Source organism: Triticum dicoccoides, chromosome 2B, assembly GCF_002162155.2.
Source record: "Triticum dicoccoides isolate Atlit2015 ecotype Zavitan chromosome 2B, WEW_v2.0, whole genome shotgun sequence".
Taxonomy (NCBI): Eukaryota; Viridiplantae; Streptophyta; class Magnoliopsida; order Poales; family Poaceae; genus Triticum; species Triticum dicoccoides.
The window spans coordinates 667,819,540-667,831,278 of record NC_041383.1 but is presented as its reverse complement, the minus strand read 5'-3'; the positions used below and the strand labels follow the sequence as shown (position 1 = coordinate 667,831,278).

Sequence of the window (11,739 nt, the reverse complement as noted above, 5' to 3'; positions counted from 1 at the left end):
GGTCGTCGTCTGCTACAACTTAGCCTTCTAGGTTTTTTTGAACAATCGAAATATCATCCGTTTTGTGTAAATTATGTTCAAACTATGCTGAAATCCGACGTGTTTGACAAGATTTGTCCGATTTGTTTAATTTTATTTTGAAATGTGTTGGATGCCTGGCTCTCGCTTCACTTTCCGTGAACTGATCTCATCGGTCCGTAGGCAGATAAGGTGTCCTAGGGCACGACGTTGGAGATGCCATGAGTGGTGAGCGGCAGTGTATGCCAAATATGTATGGGATGTGCTACGTACAAGGCATGTGTGCAGCGTCATATCCTACGTACCTACTACGTACGCAACCACAGACCACAGTAGGTTACCGTCGGCGCCTCGGCGGCGTCGTGCTGGATCGACCGTCACAGTTGGTTGGGCGTGGCGTGTCGCCGTCGCCGAGATGCTCGGCGTCGTCCATCGGCTTGTCGTCTTGTTTCTTGTGGCGTCTGCGTGCGCTGCACCCACTAGCCACAGCCGGGCCGAGCGGGCCGAGTAGATTCCGTTCCGCGCACAGACACATGACATGATGCCCCCCTCCCCTCCTACCGCGCCACCATCTCCGCTAACTCCTCTCGTCGTCTTGCGCTCCGGATCGAACATCTCTGCCTCCCGTCTCCTTGTCCTCGCGTAGCCTTCGCACTTGCGCAACGTATCTTTTCTCCCAGCACCACCACCTCAGTCAGCAAGACCGCGTTATATGCTACTACTAGTAAGGGAGGAGCTCAGCTTGCTTGATCTTGCAAGGACAGGGGAGCAGCCGATCGGGTCAAGATGTTTGAAGGGATGGAGGGGATGAGCTACGGCGGAGGTGCTGCTGGGGCTGGGGCTGGGGCGGCGGCGCTGTCGCGGGATCCAAAGCAGCGGTTGCGGTGGACGCCGGACCTCCACGACCGCTTCGTGCACGCCGTCGCCAGGCTCGGCGGCCCCGACAGTGAGTCCTCTTTATTGCTCCTTCCTTCCCCTGCTCGTCACGCCACAGTGCAACGCCGGCGATCATGTGCCTGATCAAACTTTGCTTCTTTTGACCATCAGCTTAACTATACTGATCATTATTGTTGCCTGCAACAGAAGCGACGCCAAAGGGAGTGCTCAGGCTGATGGCCATGAAAGGCCTCACTCTGTACCACCTGAAAAGCCACCTTCAGGTTTTGCTCAACAACTGTGCACCAGTCCTGCTCTTCGCTCATATCTCTCCTCTTCTCTTTTGCAGTCCAGTCCAGTGCTGTACTACGTATGCTTACTAATTAACAGCGATGTTTGTTTTATCTTATCAGAAATACAGGCTGGGAAAGCACACCAAGAAATCCACAGACCTGGAATTAGCCAACAATGGAGGTACACACATACACCTTGCAACTGCCACAGCCAACGCCAAAATGCAGTCAAGCCAACGTTTCCCCATCTAAACTCCAACCTTGCTATCTTTGTTTTTACCAGAGTTTACCTCGCAAGACATCAGCTTCCAAATCGGTGCGCCTCTGGTTGTTCCTGCTGGACGCGACACCACAAGGTAACTGGCTAGACATTTCTCCTCTCCCTCTGGACCTATCTGCAAGCAAAATACCTGTGTTTTTTTTTGTCTACCAGGATAGGTTAAAAATATTGTCAATATCCAATAACAGTATATTATGAGTTTACCTCGAAGATGCGCGCCATCCCGCTGCATTCTGTTTAGTCAACTAAAAGGCATCATGTGCTAGAGCTAACTTCTCAGAGATCATCAGGAATCTAGAAATGGAGCATTATTGTTTTTGCCTGCATGGGACTGTGAAAGTATGGATAGAACAAACACGAACCAGAAATTGGGACTGGATAGTCTAGTATAACTGAAAAGTGAGATCTGATCAGTACTTGTACAAGTTAGGCCCTGTTTGGAGTCACTCCAACTCCTAAAAATACGAGGAGCTGGAGCATCTCTTTCCCAGCTCCGTGCCTTTTGACTCCAGCTCCGGGAGCGGAGTGGTGGAGTGGCGGGTCTCCGAACAGGGCCTTAATAGCAAGTACTAGCTTTTCTTGGCTCTAAAAATAATAACTTGCCATTCCAAAAGTATATATGTAAAGTTTCATATACAGAGGCACCAAGATGAAATCCTACTCCTACTGATTACTTATTACTGTCATGCGTCTTCTATGTGTCCTTTTCTTCGATTGAGATTGTATGATGATTTAACTAACCATTTCCAAAACATTTCTTGTGTGAATCAGAGAAATGCCGCTTGAGGATACCCTCAGGTATCAAATTCAGGTCCAAAGAGAACTGTGCGAACAACTTGAGGTTAGACAAGTTCTGCATCACTGCTTATACTCCCAAACTCTGTACCATGGCGTAGGTTAAAAATGCTTATATATATCTGCGATCAGGTGCAGAAGAAGCTACAGATGCGAATAGAGGCCCAAGGGAGGTATTTAAAGGAAATACTAGAGAAAGCTCAGGAAAACATTTCCTTTGATGCAAATGGATCTGCTGGCCTAGAAAATACCAGATCACAGCTCACGGATTTCAACCTAGCTCTTCCGGGTCTCACGGAGAATGGAAGACAGGTGTATGAAGAAAGCGGTGAACAGTTGGTGAAAGATATGTCTGATGACAATCTTCATGATAATAACTTGGATTTTCAGCTCTACCGTGTACGAAGTCAGGAGGCTAAGAGTGTCAAATGCACCCCGAAAACTGAGGACCTGCTCTTATTAGACTTGAATATAAAAGGAGGATATGACCTGTCTTCGAGAGGAATGCAAGGGTGAGTTAAATCTGAAGATTAACCAGCAGAGGAAATAGAGATATGTTTCAGCATGCTGACAGTTTTTGGGAGTTTCACTATTTTCTGTTAGAATTTGTTTCCTGTGGCAGTGCTTAGGATGCTTGGTCACAAGTTTGACTTACTCTGTGGTTATGTTAAATTTGCTGAAGAAATTCATGAACGCTTGAAGCCTGTAGTATATGCATATGTTATGTAGAGTGCACATGGGAAAGGAGAAGGCATGTAACAATCAGATATCAAGATATATGTATATTTTAAATTGTCCTTTATGTACCATTAATGTGCACAGAGCCACATAACATGTTCCATTTTTTTGCTTTTATCTGGTAGGTAAGCAGAATAAACCCGATTAGCTTGATACGAATATTTTCAGAACTATATTTAGCCTGTCCAACAATAAACCCTTGAAAGCCTCATGCTCATGGTACAGGGTCATGTAAACTTCGCTAAATCCTAAATGCAAAAGTCCTTCAAAGTTTAAACAAAGACACAGAAAAGTGGAGAGTGAATTTGTTACTGCTCAATTGCAAGGACAATTTTCCTTGCTCAACAGAACTTGTACACGTTGTCAATTAACCACCTGACACTTATGTGTCCTTGGAAAAGGGCAAGGAACATAAGATTTGTGAGGCAAACTAAACTGGCCCATTTGGTTTCGGTATTCAGACAACTCATGGTTAAAGCAAAAACTTTACCATCTTGGGATTGACTCTTCAATTTTCACTTTCCACATTTTGAGAGGATCAGGAAACTAGCAACTGTGAAGCATAACACAGCCACAGATCCAACCACAAGTAGAAAAGCGTATATCTGGCTCGGAAGATTAAGTTTTTCCTGATTACCCTTCAACCATCTGTCGATCACCGGTGCTAAAGCAGCTGCAAGCAACTCGGAACGGCCTCGTGACATTGTTACCGGCCCACATTAGGATAACTATCTGACACATGAGAAAACAGAGGAGGATCAGTGTTGGGAGTCCAACTGTTTTACATTTGCACACAAACAGACAAACATGCTCCATATTTGCAGATTTGCTGTTCTCAACAAGTTATTACTGAATGAACAGTGCGGTAGTACAGGATGTTGCTCTAGAAAATGGCGAGTACAAACAAACAGTTAACTCAAATTGGCAACCATGAAACTTAACATCCAAGATTCTACAAGCAGAGGTGGAGGCTTCATTTCACATTCTTGCATTCAAATATCTGATTGAAAGTTATGAGTTCAGGCACACATGAACAGAACAGTCAACAACAGTGTAGGGATTCAGAACTTAGCAACTTAGTGTAGGGGGTCGGAGATCGGGGTGTTCAGGTTCTAGTGTAGCCACCTGCGGGTCGGGGTGTGGGTTCTCGGTGGCAGAGGCGCAGGCGGCACAGGCGACTCTGCGCCCTGCGGCGGTCGCCGGGAGCACTGGGGGGGTGGTGGTGAGTGGCGGTGGCGTGGAGGTGCCGCTGGTCTCGGTGGCAGAAGATGGCTGGAGGCCTCGCCGGTGGAGGGTTGTTAAAGCGTAGGAATTGTGGGAACTGGCTGAACCCTCTAGGGTGGCCTATCACATATATTTATAAGGTTACACAGTTGGGCTACGTTATAAAGTCTAACACCCTTCCTCAATCTCAACTCACTCCTGAAGCATCTAGGAGGTTGAGATTGCGCCTACAGACCTCGAACATGGGAGAAGGTAGAGGCTTGGTGAAAATGTCGGCAAGTTGATCCTTCGAGGAGATAAACTTGATCTGTAGTAGCTTCTGTGCAACACGTTCCCTCACAAAATGATAGTCAATCTCAATGTGTTTTGGTTCGTGCATGAAACACCGGGTTTGTCGAAAGAAACGTAGCACCGATGTTGTCACACCAAAGAACTGGAGGATGTGACTGGAAGATTCCCAGCTCTCGAAGCAAAGACTCAATCCAGATAAGCTCAGCAGTCGCATTGGCAACTGCTTTGTACTCAGCCTCTGTGCTGCTGCGAGAAACAGTGGCTTGCTTGCGTGCACTCCAGGCGATCAAATTAGGACCCAAAAATACAGCATATCCCCCCATGGATCGCCTGTCATCCGGACACCCAACCCAACCAGCATCTGAGAATGCAGATATAACAGCAGAGGAACTAGGTCGCAGATGAAGACCATAAGAGACAGTGAGACGCACATAACGAAGAATGCACTTCACAGCAGACCAGTGCACATCAGTAGGAGCATGAAGATACTGACATACCCTGTTAACCGCAAAGGAAAGATCAGGGCGTGTGATAGTCAGATACTGCAAGCCACCAACAATACTCCGATACTCCATAGCATCCGTAGGAGATAGAATAGAACCAGCAGTAGCCGAGAGCTTGTCAGTAGAGGACATGGGCGTGGGGGATGACTTACACTTGAGCATACCGGCACAACGCAAGAGGTCTAGGGAGTACTTCTTCTGGGTGAGAGCTAAGCTGCCACGAGACTGATGTGCAACTTCAATGCCCAGGAAGAAGTGTAGCTGTCCCAAGTCTTTTACCGCAAAATCTCTGCCAAGTGCAGTCACAAGAGCATCAGCAGCCGCTGCAGAGGAGCTGACCAGAATAATGTCATCCACATACACAAGCAAATACACAGTCACACTGGGGCGCTGAAATAAGAACAGCGAGCTGTCAGCTGTCGACGGAACGAAACCATGAGTACGAAGGGCCGAAGCAAGGCGAGCATGCCAGGCACGAGGCGCCTGTTTCAGTCCGTAGAGAGCCTTCGTCAGACGACAGAGATGATGAGGCTGAGCGTGATCAACAAACCCTGGTGGCTGCCGCATGTAAACCTCCTCTTCAAGCAGCCCATGGAGAAAAGCATTCTGCACATCAAGCTGTCGAAGAGACCAACCACGAGAGACTGCAAGAGACAGGAGGGGCCGGATAGTAGTAGGCTTAACAACCGGGCTGAATGTGTCCTCGTAGTCCAGACCCTGACGCTATTTAAACCCTCTAGCCACGAGATGCGCCTTGTAGCGCTCAATAGAGTCGTCCGCATGTCTCTTGACTTTGAAAACCCACTTCGAATCAATGATGTTGACGCGAGGCGGAGGGGAACCAATGTCCATGTCTCATTATGCATAAGAGCATGGTACTCTTGCTCCATAGCTGCCCGCTAGTGAGGAATACTCACAGCGGCCTCATAGTTGCGTGGTTCATCAGTAGGATCTGCAACAGAATGAGCAAGACAGGCAGCCAAATATGTGACAGTACCATCATGACGTTGCTTGGGTTGAACAATACTGCTGCGGCTGCGAGTATGCGGTCATTGCGGTGCAACGGGAACAGGAGCAGGCGGCGCCAATGCGGGAGACGATGACGGCAGGGCAGGCGACAGGAGCCCAGGCGAGAGCTCAGGCGAGAGCTCAGGTGAGTCGACGGTAGGCCCAACCGACCCAGGTAAAAGGGGCGGCAGGGACATACGGGCGGGCGACGAAGGCGATGACGGAGGCGAGGCCGGGCGTGGAGACGGTGACGAGGACCGCTCGAGCCGCCCAGGGGAGACTGTTGGAGACATGGGCCGCGCCTCGGCTGACGTGGGCCATGCCTCGGCTGGCACAGGCCCAGGTTCAGAGGCCGTCGCCGGTCTAGTTGCATGGGCGGGCGCGGCTCCAGAGACGGGGTCGACGACGGGAGTCAGTGCATGCACATGCACCGGCCGATCAACGTGCGTCACATGAGTTGCATCCGGAAGTAGTTCCAAGCGAGCACCACGTCCAATACCTGCACCATGGTTAGGTAACAACACAGGCGAATATGCAACATCTTCAAATTGGCCAAGCATAATAGGAGATGAATGCATAGATGGGGGTGTGGCAGGTTGCTGCGGCATGGCGGAAAAGGGGAAGACATTCTCATCAAAGACAACATCACGGGATATGTAGACACGATTTGTTGGCACATGAAGGCACTTGTAGCCTTTATGAAGAGAACTATAACCCAGAAACACACATTTCTTAGACCGAACTTCAAGCTTTCTATGATTATATGGACGAAGATGGGGCCAACAGGCACACCCGAACACCTTAAAAAAGGTATAGTCAGGAGTTTCATGTAAAAGGAGCTCAATAGGAGTTTTCATATTAAGGACACGTGTAGGTTGTCGGTTAATAAGAAAACATGTTGTAGCAAAGGCATCACTCCAAAAACGAAAGGGTACAGAAGCGTGAGCCAGGAGTGTGAGTCCGGTCTCAACTACATGTCGATGCTTGCGCTCAACAGCGCCGTTCTGCTGATGTGTATGAGGACATGATAAACGATGAGAGATCCCAAGCTTATTAAAGAAAGTATTGAGGTTGTGATATTCGCCCCCCAATCGGACTGAACATGGATAATCTTATGCTTGAGAAGACATTCTACATGCACTTGAAACTGAATGAATATATCAAACACATCAGATTTGCGCTTAAGAAGATAAAGCCAGGTAAAGCGACTATAGGCATCAATAAAGCTAACATAATAGTTGTGACCACTCACAGACGTTTGGGCGGGACCCCACACATCAGAAAACACAAGTTCAAGAGGACTCGTTACTTAACGAGTAGAAGAAACAAATGGTAAATGATGACTTTTGCCTTGTTGACAGGCATCACACACGGACATCTCCTTATTGCTAGACTCGATAGGCAGCTCATGACGGTGAAGTATATGGCGAACGATGGGAGTGGCAGGGTGACCAAGGCGAGAGTCCCACTGGGACGGCGACACACGAACACCACTGAAGACGCGCGTGGCGGATGGATCCTCCAAGCGGTATAAGCCATGGCTGAGATGACCACTAAGCAGAATTTCCCGGGTGGCTCGGTCCTTAACAAAAAGATCAAACGGGTGAAATTCACATAGGACATTGTTATCAAGAGTGAGCTTTGGAACAGATAACAGATTAAGAGTCACCGAGGGGATCCATAAAATATTACGAAGATGAAGCTGCCTAGATGGATGACTAGTTAAGAGAGATGCTTGAGCAATGTGAGAGATGGGCATACCTACACCATTGGTGGTGTGAACCTTGTCGTGACCGTAGTATGGCTGGTGGGTGGACAGCTTGGTGAGCTCGTTCGTCATATGATTCGTGGCGCCAGTGTCCACATACCACGCGGGATCAATCGGGTATGACGGTGTAAAGCCGGGGTTGACGCGTGTATCCTTGCCCTTGGCAGCAACATGAGCAGCAGGAGGGCCAAAATCCACCATGGCAAACTGACGCTCATTACCTTTGCCATCATTACCAATACCCAGGAAGCTCCGCTGAAACCTCTTGTGGCACTTGGAGGCAAGATGCCTCTCACGCCTGCAAAGCTGGCAGCGCACAGGGCCTCCGCCCGAGGGTGGCGCAGGGGGGTGGCGACCCGGGCAGGCGAAGAAGGTGTAGGGGGGCGCTGGCCACGCAATGCCGAAAAGGCCGCTGGCTGGTCGACGATGGTGGTGATGGAGCAGCGAGCTTCGATGCGTTGCTCGGTGAAGAGCACACGGGAGAAGAGCTCGTGCGGAGGAAGCGGCGGCTTGGCGTTGTGGACGGCCTCGGCAAGGTTGTCGTAGTCGGCATCGAGACCCTTAATAACATAGCCGGTGAACTCCTCATCACTCAGCGGTCGACCAATAGAGGTCAACGTATCCGCCAAGACCTTGAGTTTGTTGAAGTATGTTGTGGCAGAGAAGTCCAGTTTCTTGACATCATCAAGCTTGCTGCAAAGAGCCATCGAGTGAGCGGTGGAGGTCTAGGCAAACACATGTTCCAGAGTCGTCCACGCATCCAAGGAGGTGGCAGCGAAGAGACAAAGGCCAGCGACCCCGTCTCCGAGCGAACCCTGGATGGCGGAGAGGATCGCTTGGTCTTGCTGCACCCACACACGGTGCGCCGGGTCGATGGCCGGGCCGTGGACGGTGTGGAGGACCTACGGCAGACACGGCAGGGAACCATCGACATAGCCAAGGAGGGAGCGGCTGCGGAGCAGCGGTAGAACCTTGGCGCGCCAAAACAAATAGTTGTCCGGCATGAGACGAGTCGTGATTAGGTTGTCGAAGTGGAACGACCCAGAGATCATGGCGGTGTCGGTGGTAGATACAACGGAGACTGCAGGGGCTTCGGATGCGACACCCGCAAGCTAATCATCGGAGGCCCCCGAGGCCGTCGGCATGATGGCGAGTGTCGGGGACGAGCCAGCAGTGGCCGCAGGTGGCGCCATCATCACGGCGGTGGAGACCGCCACTGTCAACGGCGCGGGAGACGACGGGATCGGGGCCGAGAACAACGAACCAACGGCTGTGGTGCCGAAGAATTGAGGCCTCGGCGACGCACCAGTGTGGGTAGGAAGATTGAGTAGGGCGGCCAGCGACGCGGGGATGGTCCCAGAGCTGGCGGAAACGAAGGCGGAAGCGGTCATGGCAGCGGCGGCGGCGGAGGCCCTAGGGTTTGGGGCACGGCGGCGGCGGCAGCTGGGGTGGAGGTGGAGTAGGTCCTAGGTTTAGGCTGATACCATGTTAAACCTAGGATTTGTGGGAACTGGCTCAACCCTCTAGGGGTGGCCTATCACATATATTTATAAGGTTACACAATATATAGATTACACAATTGGGCTATGTTACAAAGTCTAACAAGGGTGAGCGCGGGTACTACAAGATTTACATGCTATCTGATGACTGCTTTGGTTGGCGCGAGCTTTGCATATTTCTCCTGCATTTGGTGGTCTTCGAAGTCGGAGCTGTCTCGGACCCAGCACCGGTGGTCGACTGTCTTCGCATGGACCGACATGTGTACCGACGTCTGTTGCGACGAGGACTTCGTCCATGGAAGTCGATGGTGAAGTCGGAGTCGCTGCTCGCGGGAGGAGTGATTGCGATGACACTTGGTGACAACCTATCATCAAACACACATTGAACAGAAAATCAATAGACCCCAAAACTGGAGGCAAGTCAAAAATTCCGCCCAACCTGTCATCAAACAGCACAAAAAAGAACACATCACTAATCTTGACAGAATGAATGGAGTGACAAAAAACTCGTTTTTTTATAAATCTCCATAACTAGCCCATGTTTTTTTTCCTACACAATCCATGGGACACTGAGAGGAGGAGACATCGCCACGCTGCATGGTGGTGATTAATTTAGGACCTTAATAAGTCTCGAATGTTTGGAATTTAAGCATGTCGTCCCGAACGTTTTTGGATGGCAACTTTAGTTGCTGCGAGGTGGCAACTTTAGTTGTTAACACATGGCAACTTTGTTCTATTTCGATTTTTTATCAGAAAATTGTCATGTTTGTCAACATCATCTTAACTAAAGTTGCCATGAAAAAGAGATGGGGATGACATGCTTAAAAATCGAACGTTCAAGATTTTATCTATTCCGTTGATTTAAGACCATTGATGGAAACATATGTATGCGTCGACCACCGCTAGTACTCATTTAATTTCATCTTCCAATAGAGATAAGTCGGTAGGGCTTTTACTAAATGATGATTCGATGATTTTTGCTCAATGCATGCTTGCATATGCGAACGAGCACTTGATTGGCTGGTTGTAATGGGTAATATCATATAGTAGTATCATGCATATGGTACTAGTCTATGATTTTATGTCAGTAATGCATAGTATCATAGAGTAGTATCATATAGTACTTTATTTATTGTCATGCATGACACATAGCAGCATAGCATTTATAATGACTAGTGGCAGGGCGCGCCTCCTCTGCCATCATGGGCGCACAAATCTTGCTGATGTACTTTTTAACATGCATACGCAGCCCAAATGAGCGGCAGATGTTAAAAAAAGAAGGTACTTCACTTAACAGAAATACATCGTTAAAATGTTCAGGCATATAGCATAGCATAGCAAACAGAGAAAACATCACAGTGTTACAAGGTGGATGCCAGAGCGCAACCATCAATTCAAAATAAAAGCGAACATATCTTTGCGGAGTTTAACCACAATACGCCACTCTTCTTAATACTCCCAAAGCAAAACTATCACTAAGTCACCTGATACCATCTCTTCTTGTCTGTGCCATCCCACCACAATTCATAATGGCCTCTGATACATCTCCAACGTATCTATAATTTTTGATTGTTCCATGCTATTATATTACCTGTTTTGGATGTTTATGGGCTTTATTTTACACATTTATATCATTTTTGGGACTAACCTACTAACCGGAGGCCCAACCCGTAATGCGTTTTTTTGCCTATTTCAGTATTTCAAAGAAAAGGAATATCAAACGGAGTCCAAACGGAATGAAACCTTCGGGAGAGTGATTTTTGGAACGAACGTGATCCGGAGAACTTGGAGTGCAAGTCAAGAAGCAATCGAGGCGGCCAAGAGATAAGAGGGCGCGCCCACCCCACCTGGGTGCGGCCCCCTATCTCCTGGGCCCCTCGAGTGGCCACAGACGTACTTCTTCCTCCTATATATACCTACGTACCCCGAAAACATCCAGGGATCCACCGAATAAATATTTCCGCCACCGTAACCTTCTGTATCCGCGAGATCCCATCTTGGAGCCTTCGTCGGCGCTCCGCCGGAGGGGGAACCGACCATGGAGGGCTTCTACACCAACACCATAGCCCTTCCGATGAGTTGTGAGTAGTTTACCATAGACCTTCGGGTCCATAGTTATTAGCTAGATGGCTTCTTCTCTCTTTTTGGATCTCAATACAATGTTCTCCCCCTCTCTTGTGGAGATCTATTCGATGTAAACTCTTTTTGCGGTGTGTTTGTCGAGATCCGATGAATTGTGGGTTTATGATCAAGTTTATCTATGAGAAATATTTGAATCTTCTCTGAATTCTTTTATGTATGATTGAGTTATCTTTGCAAGTCTCTTCGAATTATCAGTTTGGTTTGGCCTACTAGATTGATCTTTCTTGCCATGGGAGAAGTGCTTAGTTTTGGGTTCAATCTTGCCGTGTCCTTACCCAGTGACAGAAAGGGTTGCAAGGCACGT

At 48.7% G+C, this 11,739-nt stretch overlaps 1 pseudogene; it reads left to right on the top strand.

The window, feature by feature from the left end:
- The first annotated feature begins 528 nt into the window (after positions 1–528).
- Positions 529–3,089, top strand: LOC119365497 (annotated as a pseudogene).
- The last annotated feature ends 8,650 nt before the right edge of the window (positions 3,090–11,739 follow it).